Source organism: Pinus tabuliformis, chromosome 8, assembly GCF_031772625.1.
Source record: "Pinus tabuliformis cultivar Carrire ecotype Pingquan chromosome 8, CPIR1, whole genome shotgun sequence".
NCBI lineage: Eukaryota > Viridiplantae > Streptophyta > Pinopsida > Pinales > Pinaceae > Pinus > Pinus tabuliformis.
In genome coordinates this window covers 719,774,065-719,795,275 of record NC_142294.1, presented here as the reverse complement: position 1 = coordinate 719,795,275, position 21,211 = coordinate 719,774,065, and the positions used below count along the sequence as shown (strand labels likewise).

At 33.6% G+C, this 21,211-nt stretch overlaps 1 pseudogene; it reads left to right on the top strand.

Moving 5' to 3' along the window:
- The first annotated feature begins 6,352 nt into the window (after positions 1–6,352).
- Positions 6,353–8,554, top strand: LOC149237613 (GDP-mannose 3,5-epimerase 1-like; annotated as a pseudogene).
- Positions 8,555–21,211: the final 12,657 nt, after the last annotated feature.

Here is a 21,211-nt window from a genome sequence, read left to right as displayed (position 1 = left end):
CCCCAGCAACGGTGCCAATTATGTTAGCACTCTAGAAAACTCTCCTAGGTTGTAGATCGGAGATGCCTGGTAACATGTAATCTTCAATATTGTTCTCTGAATTATTGGAATAAATGATGGTTTGGATCAATTTAGATAACCATTTCAACTCTATTCCCACTCAAGACATGCATGAACACCCTCAACAACACAAGGCTTTAGACCACAAATGCTCAATAGTTTGTAGATTTAATGGATAGATGGAGAATACTAACAGTACCAACAGATTGCATACATGAACATATATGAATGGCTAGCTACAGGTAGCAAATAAACTTATTGACTATACTGGCAGATGCATATATAATAACACATACAAATGACTAGCTACAGGTAGCAAAGAAGCTTGCTAATCTAATATATCAAAGCAGAGATAAGATGATAGTTATCTGGCCTCACACACATAGAAAACCTGAACAAACTGTTCAAGTGCAAGCATAGAAAAACATAAAGGGAATGGACATTGAACATTTAATGGCAAAAGAAGCTTATATTTCTTAGAATGAAGATGAGAAGCTTGAAGGAAAAGAGGAGAAATAGTGTCCAAAAGTTGAACCCCTGTTACATCTAGTTTTTAGATATTTATATCCTTTACAATGATCTCAGCCTTCTGAGGCTTGAGAGGTCTTAATCAATCACTCTCTTGTTTAACTGTTTGATTCCCTAAAGGCAAGCATGGCTTGGAGGTTTTTCTCCTTCTGACAAAGGAATAACTGCATTCAGATGTTTTGGGTGTGCTGGCAGGGAGCTCTCTCTAGATAGAGATGCCCACAATCTCTTCTGTTGATTTCGGCTGTGTCGTGTTGTGCTGCTCCATGATGTATCTAATTCGAGCTATGTTGTGTTGTAGATGCCCATAATATTTCTATTTTGGGTTAGTTGGGCATGCTTTGTTGCGCTGTAGATGCCTCTTGGCCTCGGTTTCTCTTCAAACTGTTTAATAATGAGCGTTTTCTATTTTACACAGAAACCACTGTAATGTTGTAAACTCCTGCCAATGTTTTTTTCCTTTGGGACTTTAAAATTCCTCAAAAATTATTTATTTACGCATCAGGCCCGCCCTTCGGGTCGCTATCGCATATCGCAGATGGCATGGTCCCTTTACTCCCTTCGTAATTTTGCAATATGGCAAAAACCTTAAAAAACATGAAAAATCAACCTTTGTGGACCTGAAAACACACACACACACACAGATATATATATATATATATATATATATATATATATATATATATATATTTCACCTCTAAAACACATCGGGTCTGGACTTCATCGCTATCAGGACTGCCAAGGTTCCTGTGTATTTCGTTACATAGTGAAATACATGGAAAATACATTAAAATGGCCTTCTGCGGATTTGAAAGTATATCCATTTATCGCATATAATTACATTGGGTCCGGACCATCGGGTCGTACATATGCCCATGACTAGGCCTCGTCCCTAGGTTGCCGCCGATAGCGATATTGCAATGCGATAAATCACAATCGCGAGTCACTCGTTCCCTGGTCCTTTATACCACAGAACATGTCCTTCCCTCTGATGCGACCCACCAATCTAACCATCGGTGATCGCTGATCAGCAGTGTCATGCACCCGCCTTTCGACTGTCCCCTCTATCCTACTGATATGTGATTTGCCGCTTAGATCTGGGTCGTTGATCGGCCAAATCTAACGACTGCTGTGTGACACCCAGTTTAAGCCTGTAGTAATGGTTTTTCCATGGTTTAGAGTGTTTTGAGCCTCTCGATAGTGTATTTCCGCCCTTCCAAGGGCTTTCCTGCCACGACCATTTTGACTTTGAACGATCCTTGAGAGGATTTTGAAGACTTTTGGGGCATACTTGGATCCTTTTTTGGATTGTTTTCCCACAAGGATAACATGACCCTAGAAAATAAAATCCTCTCCTCCACCAAGCTCTTTTCTTCTTGTGTGTGTTGCACAAATGGATGCTCAAATGCCTCCTCCTCACCTCTTATTTATACACATAAGAGGGCTCCTCCAAAACTTCATCTAAGGGTTGTCCAGCTATCAAGAAGGCTTACTAAGCTTAAGCCAACCTTGACTCTTATGGTGTCAACCCAACAATTAACTTCAAAAATTCATATCTCACTAAGGACAACTCAGAATTCGACGATTCTCGAAGTTTTGGATTCTCCTTTTCGCTCTCTATCATATCATGCCATCACATGTCCAAAGTGCTCCATGGAAATGCCCCAAACATGATTGGTGCAAAACTCCAAGCTTGGGTTCCAAGCCCACAAGTGACTCTTGTGGCACTTTTCCCTCCAAACTGCGAACCCTAGGGCTTGGAGTATGTCCCAAGCTACACAAAAATCAAAAAACAATACTATCAACCTCATAATATAATATTTTATACCTCCAATATTCCCTAAGGCTTCAAGCACATGATGCACAAATCAAACAAATATCATAAAAATGTAGTAGTGATATCTTTCTTCAGTCCATGGTTAACCATATCACAATATGTGGACACAAGCCTCTTGAAGAGAACTCACTCTCTTCCAAAAATAGGAAGAATAATACAATGGAGCTCTCCAAGAGAGGGCGTGCAACTAAAATTAGGCATGATGATAAAGTCAACATGCAAAATGTCCACATAGAATTCACCACTCAAAAATGGATGCATGCAAAATATATTAAAATAATGTTCAACCTAGGGGGATGTGTACAAAGGTACATCTAGGAAAGCTTACAAAGTGCACCCTCCAAGGTGCATGAGAGATAAAACAATAAAATATTTCTCCTAGGACAGTTTCAACCTCCAAAAAGCAAGTGGTCTAGGAAATGCATGTAACCAATCCACATGTGTGAATTCCAAGTCAACCAACTCCATGTATGAATGTGCAAGGTGCCAAGTAGATGGAGTGCTCCACAAGAGATGTAGTAGTCAAACCCCAAAATAGCAAGTGGAATATCTCCAACAAGACAAATCCAAGGTGATAAGGGAAAGTTAGGGTTTTGAGTCTTGACCATGCTAAAACTCCAATGAAATAATAAAATATATATCTCCAACATTTCCACAATTGTATCCTAGAAGAATATGCTCAAATATAGTAAGATGAAGTAAATGCCTGCAATGTTCCACATGTAGCTCTCCAAGGTGCCACATGCCTCTCAATAATGTCCTCCATAACCACCTTGATAAAATAATATATGTGTCAGGTCAAAGAGGTGAGGGAGCTCTCCAGTGAATGTCAAAATATTACAAGTGTAGCTGAAATATCCATGCAATAAGATGAGAGAGAACCTAGGTGAGGTGCACCCTAGAGAGCTATGCCATGTAACTACCTCAACCTCCCAACAAGTAATAAAATATCTTCCCGTGAAGTGTGCCCTAGGTAGAAGTGTCAAGGTGGTTAAAACTCATTATTGTCCACGTCAAAACTATGTTGTTTCCAATACCATCAATTGATTTCCCCAAACTATGTGCACAAGAGAGAGTGCACCCTAAGAGGATTTGTGAACTGCCCCAACAATAAAATGATCAAGTAATCCTTGGAAAGTTTTTCCCAATTGAGAGTGCTCAATAATAAAAATTCAAATAAATGCCAAATAACCCCTCCAACTGTGAACAACTACTGAGAAAGTAGGGTGTTGAAGCCAATAACATCAAAGGTAATCCAATGAATTAATTTAACAACTAAATAGTTAAATCAACTTTAGCATGTGTGCACAAAGGTTAATGTTCTAATAAAACCATAGATCAACCTCCAAATAATCATCAACTGATTAAATCAAGATGAACATGTGTGCCAATGGGCGGGTGTGTGTTTCAACAAATATTGTGCCATGGAAAAATGATGTATCTCCTAGAAAAGACCACCATGATAACAACACAATGACAAAATGGAAGCTCCTCCTAGGTTGGAACCTAGGATTCTTTCATGGCCTCACTGTTAGAAATAAGTTCATTTAGTGTCATCTATTTTTACTCAATTTGACAATAATTATAAGGTATGTTGTGGCTACTATATGCTTTAGAATCTTTGCATTTTCTAGACCTGAATTAATATTTTATCTTCCTTTTCATCCAAGTAATTCTTTTTCTTCTAATAGTTCATGTTTGGTATTTACTAGTTATTTCTAAGTCAGAATTGGTGCATGATGGAATGAATGATAGAAATGCCAACAAGTGTTGTTTCTTTGTTAAATGTATGTTGCAAAATAATGATTTTTTTTATAAGTTCTCTTTCAATTGTTTATCCGCATTTCTGTTTTCTAATCTAGGATTGTCCTCCATCATGATAGACAGAAGTGAAAACAATGATTTATGATCACAAGAAGTTAAAAAAGTTGATTTATATAAGCACACAATTGGATATTGTAAAGCATGTTATTTACATGGAAGATGAGGGCATTACATCTGAGCCATCTCTGTCTGGAGGGAGCAGTAGCTGGACAGTGTTATCTATGTCCAGGGTTGAGCATTTGGGTTGGGAGAAACCTGTTGATGTATTTGTTGGTAGCTACTGACATTACAGTTATTATGTATACAAGTGGCAATACTGGGATGCCCAAGGTTGGTACAAATTCTTTGGTTCAAATTTATATGAAGGAGGTGGTAGTAAGAAGGTGGAGAATGAAAAACACTTTCTTTTAGAATTTCCTGTGTATATTATATACCCACATTAGATGTCAATTTCAAAATATTCCCTACAATACTGACCGTCCTAACCTTTTAGATCATCAAAACTATAGATATCTAGGAAATCTTATCTTTAATATTTTTGAGCATAGAAATATGGTTCTAAAACAAACTAAGTAATTCCTTACCCTTTTTTTCATCTTTTTCCTTAAAGGCTGATAGACCAAAGTTGGTCTCAATGGATGTAGAGCCAACAACTTAATATAATGATGTGGATTTTTAATCATTCTCCCCTTAAAGGAAGTAAGGAAATCAAAGCAAAGGTGAGATTGATGTAGTATTAAATGGAAAGTTTCAAAACATAACAAAGTTTAGAGTTTATGGATGCTGACATACTGCTATAAAACGATTGTATATATAAAAAAGTATTTTAATTTTGAAACCTCTTTACATTAGAGTGTGCATCAAGCACATACAGTTAATCTAGTTTTGCACCCTTGCAAACAGGGCATATTCTTTGAATATGCACTATTGAACTCACAAAAAAATTACTTTCATGATTTCACATATTTCTTGGAAATTGTCAGTCCTTGGAGTTTTCTGGTCCTCTAGTTTTCTTTATATTGATCATAATGTGGTGGTTTATTTCTTTGTTGTTTTAAATGATTTACATTGAAATTATTCTCCCAATCCTTTCAAGTTTTGGAATATGAAATGGCAAACCTGAGGAACTAGAGTTTGAAGCTACCATTGATGGTTTATAAAAACACAACCATCTTTAGAGACATCTTCTTTAATTACAAGTTGCAGCTGTAAAAACACTTACTAGAAAGTGGTGACTTTTGGCTAAATCTAGTCTATCATGTAAACCCTCCAATAATGTTATGTGAATTATATGAAATTATAGAAACAGTTCAAAAAGCTAACCCATGTATCTAAGCGGCACTGACTACCCCATGTTCAACTTCCAAATCTTCCCACAAAACTCAAACTAGGAAATTGAGGCGCTAAATCCTCACATTACATTATCCAAATGAAACAAGGCCTTCACATCAAGAATACAAGGGTTTCCTACAATAGAAATCTATAGATGAAAACATTACTATCAGCCTCACAATAGAATATTTTATACCTCCAATCTTCTCTAAGGCTTCAATCATATGATGTACAAATGGAGTCCAAGGGGAAAGCTTCTCAGTCCCCCAAGGTCATGAATATGTTAGGCAATGAGTTGTTATTCCTACGAGGTTTAGGTTGTTGCTCTCCATGGAACCATGAACTTGTTTTTTTTTCCTCTGGATTTTATGAATTCTACCAGGATTTGATCATTTTTTCCTTCATTTTTGGAACAAGTTTCTTTGACTTCTATCAGTTCATGCCCATTGGATGATGGGTTTAAGTATTTACAATTTCTTTTTTACCAGATATGGATTTCTCCAAAATTTATTAGGGTTTGAACCATAGTTTCTTCTTGGGTCATGGTCTGGAGTTCTTTTTCTCCATTTTAGGCCAAGAATTCCATTGAATTTCAGTATTTCTCATCTACTTTTGCATTGTGGGTTATGAATCTAAGTGCTTTCATGGTCATTGCTAATATGGTTTTTTGCTTGGCTGCCATTTATTTTCGAGGATTTTAAACATGGAATGATATCTTACTCTAGTTGTGTCATTGCAGACTTGTTATATATCCTCCTTTCACTTAGTACCATGGGAAGCATTGGGGCTGGTGGAGTGACCTATGGGGAATACAAGTATGAGAATCTGGACAGAGGTATATACTAGCCAAGCGAAAAATTGAGAATTTCGATCACTAGAGTTGGTGGGTTCATTTCCTTCCGTATTGCCCGGAGATTGAAATCTGAAGGGCACTACATTATTGCCTCTGATTGGAAGAAGAATGAGCACATGACTGAGGATATGTTCTGCAATGAATTCCATCTTGTGGATCTAAGAGTTATGGACAATTTCTTGGTTGTTACCAAAGGAGTTGGCCATGTTTTCAACTTGGCTGCAGACATGGGTGGTATGGGATTCATTCAGTCTAATCACTCTGTTATTATGTACAACAACACCATGATCATTTTCAACATCCTTGAAGCTGCGTGAATCAATGGTGTTAAAAGGTGAGACCTTGTTTTGTTTCTGCACTTTGGATTGCATTGTTTTCCATTTTGCTTTGCCAAACTAGATCCATTTTGACCCTGTTCTATCGAGTGCCCAACCAAGTATCAAGAGGGATAACTTTTTAGAGGTGCAAATATATTCTAGAGTACAAAACTTTGGGAAAAGGTTTGCACTTCAAGGGATTTATCCCTCTTAATGCTTGACAGTTTTGAAATTAAAATGGATTTATGCTAGTTTATACAAGTACTATCTGTAACTTTTTATTATTGAAAATTGAAATTACCTTGTTATAAATCGTGCAGATAATATTTGAGTCCCATAGAACATAAAATTATTTACAAAAAAAAAAAAAAAAAAAAAAACATTTTACTCTCACGATCACAACGTGAGTCCCACAAAACATAAAATTATTTGCAAAAAAATATAACCATTTTACTCTCATGATCACAGCCTGCTTGATCGCTCGACATAGCATATCTCTTCATAAGTTATTTGTGGCTCTGCAAGTTTTTCTATGCTTCTAGTGCATGCATTTATCCCGAATTCAAACAATTGGAGACCAACGTGAGCTTGAAGGAGTCTGATGCTTGGCCAGCTGAGGTATGTAGCCATATATTGCTTTAAAACTCTGGTAATGCTATTCGGTGCTATCTCAGATTCTCACATAACATTTTGGTCATAAGGCAATGCAAGATCTGAGTACTGAAATGTGTTTAGGAAAAGCTTGGATGTTTGATGAGAAGCATTTATCTGTGATGCTATATGGTAGTCCAAACTGATTTCAAGGTTACTTTAAACTATTAGAATTAACTGAATATTCAGAAAGTTACTGTAAGAGCACACCTCTGAAGTAGGACACTCTGATTTGTCAGTGGTACACTCTAGATATATCGGTGGCCTCTGTAGGTTGGAGAAGTGATGTAATTCCATAGGACCTGGTTTATCATAGTAACTAATTTGTTAGTTATTAACCTTTTATTATTGTCCTACAATTGTTAGATCCAGATTGGTTCCCCAGCTAGAAGAGTTGTCTTATGCAGGATTAAGTTGTTATAGCTCATTCTCACTTGAACTATTTACTAACTAAGGCTCCTACTGTTTGTAGGAAGACAATCACATCTACTGATAGGTTTGAAATGTGGGGGGGACGAAAAGAAAACACAATCCTTTACATTCATTGATGCATGTGTGGAGGATGTACTAAGGTACCCAATCTTGAAATGGCTTTTCAAATTCAGTTTTGGACCTAATTCTTTCAACCTATTTATATTCATGTTGTTTCTTCTTACAAATCTTTATGTCGATATTCCAAGTTGACTAAATCAGACTTTAGAGACCCAGTGAATATTGGCAGTGATGTAATGGTCAGCATGAATGAGATGGTTGAAATGGTGTCAAGCTTTGAGAATAAAAAGTTGCTGATACATCACATTCCTGGTCCAAAGGGTGTACGTGTTCAAAATTCTGAATATACATTAATTAAGGAAAAGCTAGGCTGGGTGCCAACCATGAATTTGAAGGTAAGGTTATAGGTATTATATTTTCATATTGTTAAACTACATGCAATTCAATGGCCCTTATGCATCGATGGATAACAGAGTCACATTTGTTTACTTCTGGTTTTGGTGGGATGGCTTGAGAATTACTTATTTCTAGATCAAGGGACAAATTGAGAAGAAAAAGGCTCAGGGAATTGATCTCTCCATCTATGGGTCTTCCAAGGTGGTTGGCACTCAAGCCCCTATTCAACTTGGTTCTCTTCTTGCTGCTGATAGAAAGGAATGAAGGTCAATCTTTGGTTAAGGGGATAAATAATAAATCAGTTTTCTATAGGTGTGCAAGATGGTTTATAGTTGTAGTAGATAAAAAAAAAAAAATGTCTTCTATTATCCATTTTCTCTTTGGTTTAATAAGTTCATTTATATGGTTTTTTCATGTGATCTGAATCATTGCAAGAGGGAGGAAACTTCTCTTATGGAAAAGAGCATGGAGCTAAAAGATCCTCAAAACCTAGACTAATGCAACTAAAATATAGTTAAGAATTATTGGTTGCCACCTTTGTTATTATATACCATATGTATTTTGTTGCAAGCACTCAAAGTAATGTTTGGTCACTCTTAAAGAATTAATATCACCCTTGAACCATTTGTGTGTAACTCTTGGTATACATAAAACCATGCAGTGTGTTTGGAGGTTATAAAGATATTAGAAAATCCTCTCTTCTCTTTCTCGAGTTTGGAGTTTTCTTTTGAAAATATCTTGTAGTGTATATGTGAAGTTTAAGAGTTTTTCATTTCAAACAGAATTATGATAGTTTTAAAGTTTAACATTTAGAGATGACATTCATTGATAGACTCAATGATAGTATTTAGGCAGGTCTATTGAGATATTATTATTACAAACTCTGTAGAAGACAATTTATGTATTCTTATGATCCATCAATCTTGCACTGAAGAGTGATGTATTTTTCAAATAATTGACGTGGTTGATACATTCTGAACTATAATTTCTATTAAATTTGTTACTCACAATAGTACATTTATGTTTCTTAGATTATAAGCTTGGGAGACTGATTGAAGCTATAATGCAAGCCTAAAGGAACGCCTTGCACCCTTTACCAGAAACTTTTGATTTGGAAAATATGTCTGACCAACATAATGTGGATATGGAATCACATATTTATCCTGGTGAATGACCAAATCTCATGGATGCTCCAATTTTTCCTAATTATCAGGTTATAAGGAGAAAAGTAAGTTGTAGTTTTAGAAACATAGGAATTCAATCTAGTGGTCGTAGTTCTTTCATCAATGGTTGGGCCACTGGCAATGTAACAAATTATCATATTTCAGTTGATCAGGGATGCACTTCTAAAGATAAAATGGTTATTGGTTGGAATCCAATTTCAAATGTGTAGTCAACTTCAAGGCTTGAAAGGCAAGTGGTGGAATCACATGTCCTTCATTCTAAAAGTGTGTTTGTGGATGCCCTCAACAACCAAGTCATGAATGATCGTCTACATCTTTGTTCAAGATGTAACTATGGAACTACTTTTGATGGTAATAATTATAACTTCAGCACCAATCAGACAACAGTTCCAAATGAAGGGAAACCATTCATGGATTTAAGCTGTTGTCCTCACCCAACTCAATTTCCTAGATCAAAATCTGAACAAGTGACCTTTTCTTGTAGTAGTGTGGCTAGATGTATGCTAGAGAACAACAATGGATGTGCCAATAATCCTGTGGATGGTAGACAAGCATCCTCTAAAAGAAATATTGTGAAAATAATTTCAAGTCCATCATATTTAGATGTCCTCCCATGTTCTTGACAATGGGATGATAGCCACCTCTGCCTTACAACTCCTGGATGACACACCATCAGTAGAAACCTAAATATTCTTGCTACCACTGCAACAATTCATATTGTTAGGCCTCCAGAAGAAATAGTCATACCCAGGGCTAGTGCAGGTGATGTGGGTCCAAATTTCAGAGGTTTATCTATGGCTGGGCTATTAGAAGCTCCCTAGAGAGTTGTTCGAGCAAGACACAACCCTCCACATCAACATGAAAAATGTTTACCTCAAATATGGCTATCTAAAAATGTTGAAAGGTATATACCTTTCTTTTCTTCACATTCAAGAGGCATTTTTTAGGTGACCAGTCTACAGACACAGGTCCAGCAGGTGTAAGCACTAGTGCCCAACTGCGCCAACCCAATATGTTTCATGTGTCAACTAATATATAGAGGAGTTTGCATTTAGTTGGATGGAATGAAACTTATTCTATGCCTAGTCTTGGTAATGCTTCCAGCTCCAATGCTAGTGCAAGTGAGAATTCATCTTCTCAGCAAGAAGAAGCTAGTTCAAGAAACATGATGATAGGTATTGCTAGTAATACCTAGTTTCTTGCAGGTTTGGAGATCATAACAACTAACCATGAATCTGGAAATTGGGTTCCAATGAACTGAAATCTAAATGGACCTGGGGATATTGCTTCTTCAATGCTACATCCACTACCAAGTATGCCTTGGGGATCACATCATATTTCATTCACACAAGCACCTAGAAGTAGTGGTTCTTCTCAAGGACAAGGCTTATCATCATCTGTTTCCAAGCCTTCATAGGTAGTCATTTTAATCCTTCTCAGAATATTCATTCCTCTTCATCATCAAATGTGCTTGTGCCACCAGTCACTAGTTTGCAAGTCCCATAATATCTTAGATCAGTCGTAGTATTGATGGAATGCCAAGGTGATGGGTTGGTAGGTGTACCATTTGGGTCACTGCAAGAAATTACTGTTGAAGGTGATGGATGCAACAGAATAATGACTGAGGTTTATATCTTACCAATATTTTTTAATGAAGCTTATTTTTAGAGACAATGACTAGTATATTAATGGCATTTTTTTATGTAGTTCTTCAATCTCAGAGGTAGCTATAATTTTAGATTTGGCTCTTGATGAAATGATCTATGTATAGAGATCCTTGCTTGTAAAAGCAACTTGGGTAGTGGAATGTGTAGGGCGAATTGAATTGCTCCCAACACAGGGAAGGAGGGCCAACATAGACTAAAGTTCCCAAATCTTTGTCAAGACAAATATCAATTATGAAATTTGGTTCAACCCTTGTTGAAATTGATGTGATGCGTAAAGTTTCCAAGCATGATAGAACTAGTACATGGTATGAAAGAATGAATATCTATCGTGATATGTCATTTAGTTAATCAATCCACAATTTTTAATAGATATAGCCATTAAGAGTGATTATTTTCTTTAGACTCCTTAAGTTACAATATCTCATGGGTTGGTTGACGTGTGTGGCTTGTTTGATACAATTGTGTGCAAATGCACGACTGGTTTGACTATACGTGTATCATGAGTTCTTAGCAGAACTTCATTTTTTTCATTAGTGACTGTTATGCATTTTAAATGGCCTCTGAAAAATCTTATTTTGGTTGTTTCTAGAGAATTTTTAAGTTTGTTGATGAATGCAAATGATCTTAACAGGTTTTTGAAAAACTTGGGCCAAGCTTATATGACCTTCTTCAGAAAAATAACTATCGCCCATTTCCCATTGATCTTGTTAAGGAGGTTGGCAGGCAACTGTTGTAGTCTGTAACATGTGTGTAACAACACTTATTTTCCCTTATTAGAGACCTTCATTGGCAGATTAGTGATATTATCATCTCAGAGTTGCATATATGATATTTATTACTAATTAGGTCCTGATAAAATGTCTATCCATTATAAGGGATATTCATTTGAGATTAATAACAATCTAGATTGGCAGATATGCATGGCTTGAAGCTCATTCACATAGATTTAAAGCCAAAAAATACACTTTTTGTTTCTTCAGACATTGTGAAGATTCCATATAAGATAGTTAAGTGGCAAGAGAAACATTTTTTTTTGGTCAACAGATTTGATTGTATTCTCAAAACATAATTATTTGATTATGGTTCCTTTGGTTCAATACATTCTTTCTTTGTTCTCTAGTCTCTCTATGTATTTAAATGTATGTTCTCATACATTCCAAGCATTTAACTCTGATTATTATCTATTTTAAAAGGGTTTGGAGAGGTCATCACAAGAAATATGCAACTGATTTCCAAAATCAAGTGCAATAAAGTTGATTGATTTTGGAAGTACCACTTTAGAAGGTGAAGATCATACATCAGTGATCTCTACAAGGCATTATCAAGCTCCTGAAGTGATATTGGGTAAGCATGGAAAGATGACTAAATAGGATTAGCTTAGCCAATTGAGTGAACTAAGTGGATTAAAGGGCTTTCCAATGTTCAAATGAGCCATTAGATTGAACCTATATCCAATTGCATTGTAATTATTAACATGAATTGGATGGAGCTACCCCTATGATATTTGCAGTGTAGGATGCATACTTGTGGAGCTTTGCTCGATAATTTATTATAGCATAAATTTTTTTTGTTTATGATATTTAACCAATCGTAAATTAGAAATATATTTATCATAGTTGCATATTAAATATGCAGGGGAAGACACTATTTCAAACCCATGAGAATTTGGAACATCTTGCCATGATGGAAAGGGTATTGGGCTCATTGCCACATCGTATGATAAAGAAAGCAGGGTGAGTTTCATGATGTTCTTCTAGTGAAATAGTGTCTCAATAAGTTTTTCAGGTGTTATAAACGACCTATGTTAAAAGTAAACCATAACATTCAATATCATCCTGTAAACAGTTGCAAAAGTGCAAAATATTTTAGGCATGGAAAAAGGTTGGATTGGCTAGAAGGAGCATATTAATAAACCCTCCTCATGCCAAACAATCCTTTCATGGAAAACAAGAATATTATACTCACAATAGGTGGCTTGTACAAACTATCATGATTTATTGTGGTTTGAGTCTAGCCAATGCTCTATGTTAATTGGATCCCTTCCTCTAGTGGTTTCTACTATGTTCCGACAAAGTTTGTGACATTTAAATCATAACAGTGTTCTATGACAGGCTTTTCTAGACTGTAGTAGGTCCTACCCACCTTCTCTAGTGGTAGAAACCAACTACGATGAAAGTTCACCTTCCATCTCCTGAGGTGCCTCAACTTTTGTCTTGTGTGCAAGTTGGAAGCCAATGCCACACTGATAGGGGTAGATTTTTCTTTTTCCATGAAAAAAGGCTTGAATTTTGTACTAAGCTACCCTTTTGTTTTTATTTATCTTTATGCTATGATATATAGAATATATGTATATTTATAATCAATATTGTGGTAACTTTTAGTTAATAACAATTATAACATAGGGTGGGGTATCTAAACCTTTCACCTTTGAGGACGAATGTGTTGGTATGCTTGTCTTGAGCATATAATGATACTGATCCATTTCGCATTGCAGCAGATTCGTAGTGTATTGGAGCTTGTATGGAGCCAAAGAGGTGACAATCTGATATTTGAGGTTAGTTTTTGAGTTATTTATATCTTGTTTGTTCTGATTTTATTTTCTTTGTTATATATTTACCCAAAATACATCATAGATGACATAAATGGACACTTTTTTCTCCTCACCCTTCATCAGAATGAGGGGAGCTTAGGCCTTTAATTTCCCTTGGGTCACAAAGATGTAATGTTCTGTCTTCCTTTGGCATAGCTTGGAGTGAGTTCTCAGTTCCTTGATTATTAGAATCCATGGAGAGTTTCCATTTGCCAAGTGAAAATTAAGCTTCACAACCTGTTTCATTTAGTTTATGTTGTATGCAATCTCTATTTATGGGGAAATTTTATGCTTATTACATTGGCATTGTGTGTGGTTCATGCATGTTCCGAATCAGAAATTTTAGGAAACTGCCATCAAAGTATTGCAATTGGCTTGATTGATCTCTTTGTGACAATGTAAGACTCTCCAGATTTCCTTAACATCAGTGTTATCCATAGAAACTCTACCCTTGATTTTTGTAAGCTTGCGTGCAAAAGAGTATCTAGGGACCTGTCATGAACAAGAGTTTTCTAGTGTGAGCAGTAGGCCTTGATGCTATTAAAATAGGAAATGTGCCTTATAGCCCTAGACCATTCAAACTGAATCTAGCTACAGGGAAGCTCGTCATAGGCTAATTGACTGAAATGAACTTTGAGCCCTTCCAGGAATCAGAGAAATTGTAAACTGCTAAGTGACTAACAAAATTTTTGAAGGAAAAAGCTAGAATTTGGGGACAAGCCTTGCCATGTTTCTAGAATTGGAATGTAAGGAAGAAGTTGCAAAAATCTAAGAGGGGAAGTTTCCTTGAGCCACAAACACTTCCCATTGAGATTCCTCGAATTTGTGATGAGCTGAAGCTCGTTTGAATCTCCACCTTCCATCTTTGAACATGTTTATTTTGGGTACAACAGGAGTTTGAGGGGAAGGAATAAGGAGAGAAGGGAGGTTTCCTCTAGAAAGCACTCAAAGATGTAAGTGATACAAACCAATGAATACTGAAACACCAACAAACCACAAACTAGAAAACATAGATCCATAACCCAACCTGAATTTTTCCATTGCAAATAACCCTTGAATGGAGCTCCTTGATCTACCATTCCCAAGGTGTTTGGTTGGCTTGTCTGCATTGGATACTTCATATTGATTGTTGTGCACATTAATATCCACTTTATTTTGAATTTAAGGGATTAGTGTAAAGTCCATCACCCTACCTTTAAATAATGTTCCAAGGCCTGGTGAACAAAGCTCCTTGAAATACCATTCCCAAGGTGTTTGGATGGCTTGTTTGCATTGAGTACTTCATATTGATTGTTGTGCACATTAATATCCACTTTATTTTGAATTTAGGGGATTAGTCTAAATTCCATCACCCCGCCTTTTAATAATGTTCCAAGGATAAAGTTCAAAAGCTAATATAGCCCAATGATCTGCCTCCTCATTCATTTCTCACTTGAAAGAATCACATTCATTCTAAAAGAGAGAGAATGTTGTTTGATTCTAGAAAGGATAGTCATTCATCTCTACTTTTCTTGATTGGATTGGTAAATTGTTGCTTTTATGACCAAATTATTAAAAATATTTTGAAGACCCCATGCATAATAGATGTTGTCTATTGAATGTTTTGGAGTTTTTGGCTGAAATCTAGTGAAACAATTGTTGGTGAAATCTTGATTTGTGTTGTTTAAATAGGGTTTTCGACTACATATATGGATTCAACACCCTAAAAAACCCCTCAGGCACTTGGATTGTAGAGAGTTCATAACTCAAAGTTGTGATTCCAACAAATCCCTGCCTGATTATGGGCAAAGAAGACGAGAAAATAGGCTAGAAAAAACTCCAAAATGTCTAACAGATAGATTATGGCTGCATAATAGGCTATCTTATTTCCTCTGGAATCATGAAGACCCCCGCACATGTTGTACCTGGTCTATTAAGCTTTCAAACACATCCATTTTTTATTTTAATTTTTGGTCTTTTCATTTATGTTTTTGTGGTGGCAGTTATGTGATTCTTTAACAAGCATTATATTTTGTAATAGTTGAAGCAATTTTATGTTACAAAGTAAATGTGATTTAATCACAAATTAATGCTTTGGGTTATCCTCATTAGCTTTCTATATCCATTTCCTCTTGTATTTTTGATGTACCAGGCAATTTGTTTGGTAATTTGGATAGGTGAAATAGGTTTTATAAAAGAAATTATTTTAGGTAACAAAAGATGTTAATATAACATATAAAAAAAGATGTCAATGAAACAACTAATGTCCATATATGGAATACTTGGTCCATCTGAAGTCATGGTCCCTAGTTATTCAATCTTGTAGCCTTTACTTAGTCTTTGTAGTCTAATAAACTTTTGAATTCTGTTGTTTTCATATTTTTATTTATGTTTGTGTGGTAGAAATTATTTGATTTTGCGACAGACATTATATGAATGATTATCTATTTTTCATTTTGTAATTCAATTTTATTCCTTAGAGGAAAAAATTACCTAAGTTTTTGGGTTTTTTTTCCAAAAAAGAACTTTTTATGGATGGAAAAGCTAGAAATAATCCCCACCCCCCTTCACACACTTAAGCGAAGAATAGGTTAGGTTTTTTTGGTACTTGACAGGGCCATTCAACAATCTAACTGAAGGCTAAATTGATAATATTCAATATATTTAATAGCCACATTAGAGAAACCCCACTCAAGGGAGGAGCATGCCCACCACGATTTGGAAAGCATGATATATTGGATGCATGATTTCATTAAAGCCTTATAATATAGGGGTGTTGAGCATTTTAATATGGCACTGTGTCACAGTGTACATGTTTTCTGATAAAGGGCACATTGGGTGTTGTTATACATGTAAATGTTGGTAGGGAAACCTATAAAAAATATTCTTTAGTCTGTGTTCATGTATTTCTATGTTTGCTATGTTCAAGTTGCATGTGAAGGCTCATTAAAAAAAAACAATGGAAAATGAAAGAAAAAAATTTCTCTGGTCATTTGGTTATAATGATTTTATATGTGGTGTAAAAGGGAGGAATGCCAATTAAATTAAGGCACTTTATATACAAGCCTTTCACATTTGTTCCAGATTCCTCCAAGATTTTATGTTGTGAGATTCTCTGTAATTACATTTAAAACACTTTTGGATAATTCTTTAATTTACTTGTTGGAGTCTTTGGCCATTGAGGACTAGTTTTTGTATTTGTATTTCAAGGTTTTGCAAATTTGTAGCAATTAATATCTCAAGATTTTGCAGATCTTAGTTGCCTTTTTTCAATATCTCTATTTATTGTTTTCTATAGGTAGTATACATACTGTTGTGTCTACTGAAAACATTATACTCGTGTTCTTGCAATCTTTACCATTCTTAATTACAAGATATCTTGATTTTAGATGAATCAAAATTTTACGTTGTTTCCAATGCACATGATCAACATAAATATATGCAATTAGATGTGGATAGCATGACTTATGAGGTGATCCCATTTCATATTAGTTGGATTATCCTGCCTCGCAATAAGATGGTTTAGTTGACATATTTTGATTTCCTTTTATGTCCTAAAACACTGAGCTAGCAAAATCATTTTGTCCATGATGACAAGAATTGTTAATTTGGAGGAACGAATAGGTAATGTGAGTACAAGGTTCAGTGAAGAGACAATTTCTAAGTGTTTGACTAAAAGTGCATATTACTCTGGCATAGAGTCCAGTGCAGATGAAACTTCCAAGAAGCCGCTAGAGGATGAACTTTGTAGATGTCAGGTATATGATATTTTCTTAGGATGCACTTATAATGCTTCATAGTTAGCAACATTACTTGAAAGGACTGACAAGTTGGTTTTAATTACAATTTAGATGTTCTATGAAGGAATTATATCTTTGTATTTGGAGTTCAGTCTGTCATAAATAATTACCTTGATTTTGTAGGAGGAATACAAGGACAATGAAGAACTATGTATTCTAGACTATGGCCATATTCACCATTTGGATTGCATTAGAAATGGCTATTGCTGAAAAATTTGTGCCCTATTTGCAAGAAAACAAATTTGAATGTATAAATTCTGGAAGGTAGTGAAAGTACCAATTGAAATGCATAATTCCTTAGAAGGAAATTGACTTCAAATAGGCTAGAATATTTTTCTAAATGATGACTACCCAAATATTTTTCAGTAATTCATTGTCATTTGTTGCAAAATATATTGAAGATGACCCAAGAATCTCATTAACTTATTTAATAGACGATGTACATATTGGTGCTTTTTGTCCATATGCTATTTTGTTAGTGTTCTAGAACTTGCACTTATTTAACTTAACCTGCACTGTCCCTGCTTTTTGGAACACAGGGAAGGCTTTCCAATAGGTTTCTTGTTTCATTTTGTTTGAAGGAAATTTCACTTTAATCTCAAGGTAACCTTATTCCTTGAAGTCTCTTTGGATTGTATGAAAGATTATTATTGTTTGATGGGCTATTGCTTATTCCCCTATTCCAAATATTCTCATGCAATTATGTTTTATTATTTGGAGGATAGTTTTATCATTTGAGGTTATTTTGATTTCTATACATTATCTACAACTTGCATTTTTTAGCATGTAACTTAGTTGGCATGATTGTGCCTTCACTTTTCGTGAATGTTGAATATTAAGTTCCTAAGGTTTTTTTTTCTATGGTGATGTTTTATTTTCTTTGTTTATATAGGTCATTTGGACACATAGTGGCCACTATCACCCAACTAAAGAAAACTTGTTCGAGTTTCTTGCTTTTCTAGGGAAAAATGGCATTGACATTGCTAATTTTGAGGTATATGTCATATAAATACTTTATAGTCTATTTTAGTTTATATTCCAATGTTCATCATCTTTCATGTCTTATACTTTACATTGTATCTTCTTTCATTTGCAGAAGAGAAACTTAGTATTGATGGTAAGAAGCAGGAATTGAAGAAAGAGGAGAACAATAACACTAGAGCGACAAATGCAGAAAGAGAGAGAGAAGATAATCATTCTAGTGATACCCTTAAAGCTAATATCCCGCATGAGACAAATACAAATTGATGGTCAAGTCTTTAGAGTTGGTGAATTCACCTGCAATGTCTTGGAAACACATGAATGATAATGTTTTGAAGTGATGAAACAATATTTCATGTGTAAATTGCAGTCCAACCAATATTAAGTTGGAAACTCATTGTAATATTTGACTTTTCATATAATATAATTTATGTGGTTGAAATGATTTATAGTTGTATTTGATATTATTTAGTATTGTAATTAACATATGTAACTTTGTTTTTTCATATTAAACTAACATGCACATTGTATGACATTTTTTTTAATTTAGTAGAAAAAATATACTAATTAATTTGTGTTGATTAATCAGGAACACAAAATTAATCTAAAAATAATAATTCATAGTTTATATTGATCATTCATGATGAACACAAAAAAATCAATATATGACAGCTAAATTAGTCATTTATAATAATTATTAATGAAAGTAAATGAAGTGAATATAAACTACTAAATCAGTCATTTATATAATGAATATGAAACTACCAAAAAAAGATGAATGAATACTGTAAATTATAAATTTTTAATCACAAATAATAACTAAATTTTTCATATATATGACTATTAGTAGCTAATTTAAACTATCTTATAACCGACCGAAATTTAGTCATATTTCTTTGGCCATTAATTGGTTTCAAATGATGACTAAAATTTGCATATATATGGCTATTAGTAGCTAATTTACAGTATCTTATAACGTAACCAACATTTTGGTCATATTTCATTGGTCATTAATTGGTCTTCTTGGGTGATCATGTAGTAGTATATTTTGTTGTGTATTTGGTCATTAATTGTGGCAATTAATGACTAAATCAATGACCAAATTTATGACTAAATATACTACTAGACGATAAAATTGAGAACCAATTAATGACTAAGCTAAATACGACTAAAATCTAGTCACATTTAAGATACTGTAAATTAAGCACTATTAGTCACTCATGGAAATATGGTCGTTTATATGCAAATTTTAGCCAATTTTTAGTAACTAATTAGCCATTTTGCAGTAGTGAAGCGGGCATGGTAGAAAATGGAAAAAAAAATCATCAAGATGATTTTTGTGTTCGTTAGAGTAAAAAATTAAAAAAATAGCAATAACAAAAAAAAGTCAATGGTTGCAATAAATAAAATATCTTATTTTCCACTTTAATTTTACATCTAGCTAAAATAATTAAAAGTAAAGAAAAACAATTATTTTTTAATACTAATGAGCTATGTAATTACTTGCCTATGGAGTTGATAGGTATGATGTAACAATATATAATTCATCATGTGTAATCTATTATTAATTAAAAAAATATCTTATGGTTAGTCAGAAATAAAATATGTCAATATAGACAGCAAAGTTTCATATCAAATTTATATAAAGAAAAACAATGTAATTTAATTTATAAATAATTTAAGTGATATATATATATATATATATATAAGAGAGGTAAAGAAAGTTATATTAAGAAAAAATAAAATATGGTTATATATATATATATATAATAATTAATTATAATTTAATTATATTTAAGTATGTAATATGTTTTTTAATTAATAGAATTTTATTTAAAATATAATATTATTATTTTATTTTATAGAGAATTATATTTTGATTTATGAAAATATAAATGATAATTATTTCTGAAATAAAAATTATGTTATTTAATATGAATATCGTTCATTAAAATATTTTTATGTTATTAATATATTGTTGTCTTAAATATTACATATTAACTAAACATATAATATATTAGACATAATGTAATATCAATAGTATTATTTTTACATGCCATCTATCAACTTCATATTATGCTAGTAAAAGAATTACAGGTTTCCTCTTATTGAAAAGTAAATTACTTCTTTTTTACATTTCATTGTTTTATTTCTTTTATATAAATTGGATTTAAAATTAAAGTAAAAATTGAAGATTTTATTTATACCAAACACTGATTTTTTTTGTTATTACTAATTTTTAATATGTTAATGTAAAATATTATTTTATTATTGGGTTCTCTACAACTCAACTCAAGATCATGTAGATATTTACATTTAAAAATAATAAAATAATACTTACAATAACAAATTAGAAAACTACTAATAAAAAAAAATCAAGGTCAACCATAAATAAAATACTTCTATTTCCACCTTAATTTTACATCCACTTTATATCAACATAAAATAATTAAAATAAAAATAAAATATTTTTTAATATTTCTTTTATATGGAATTGACATTGCCCCACATATATATATATATATATATTACAAAACAAAATGCATATATAATACATATATATGTATTATTGGGAGTTATATTTGAAAAAAATTATTATCTTAAAATAAAATTGTAAGGAATATTTTAATAATTTATTGATTTAATTATATTTAGGTAAGTAGTAATTTTAATTACGTAGGTAGTTGTTTATTTGGAATACCATTTGTAATAATATAATA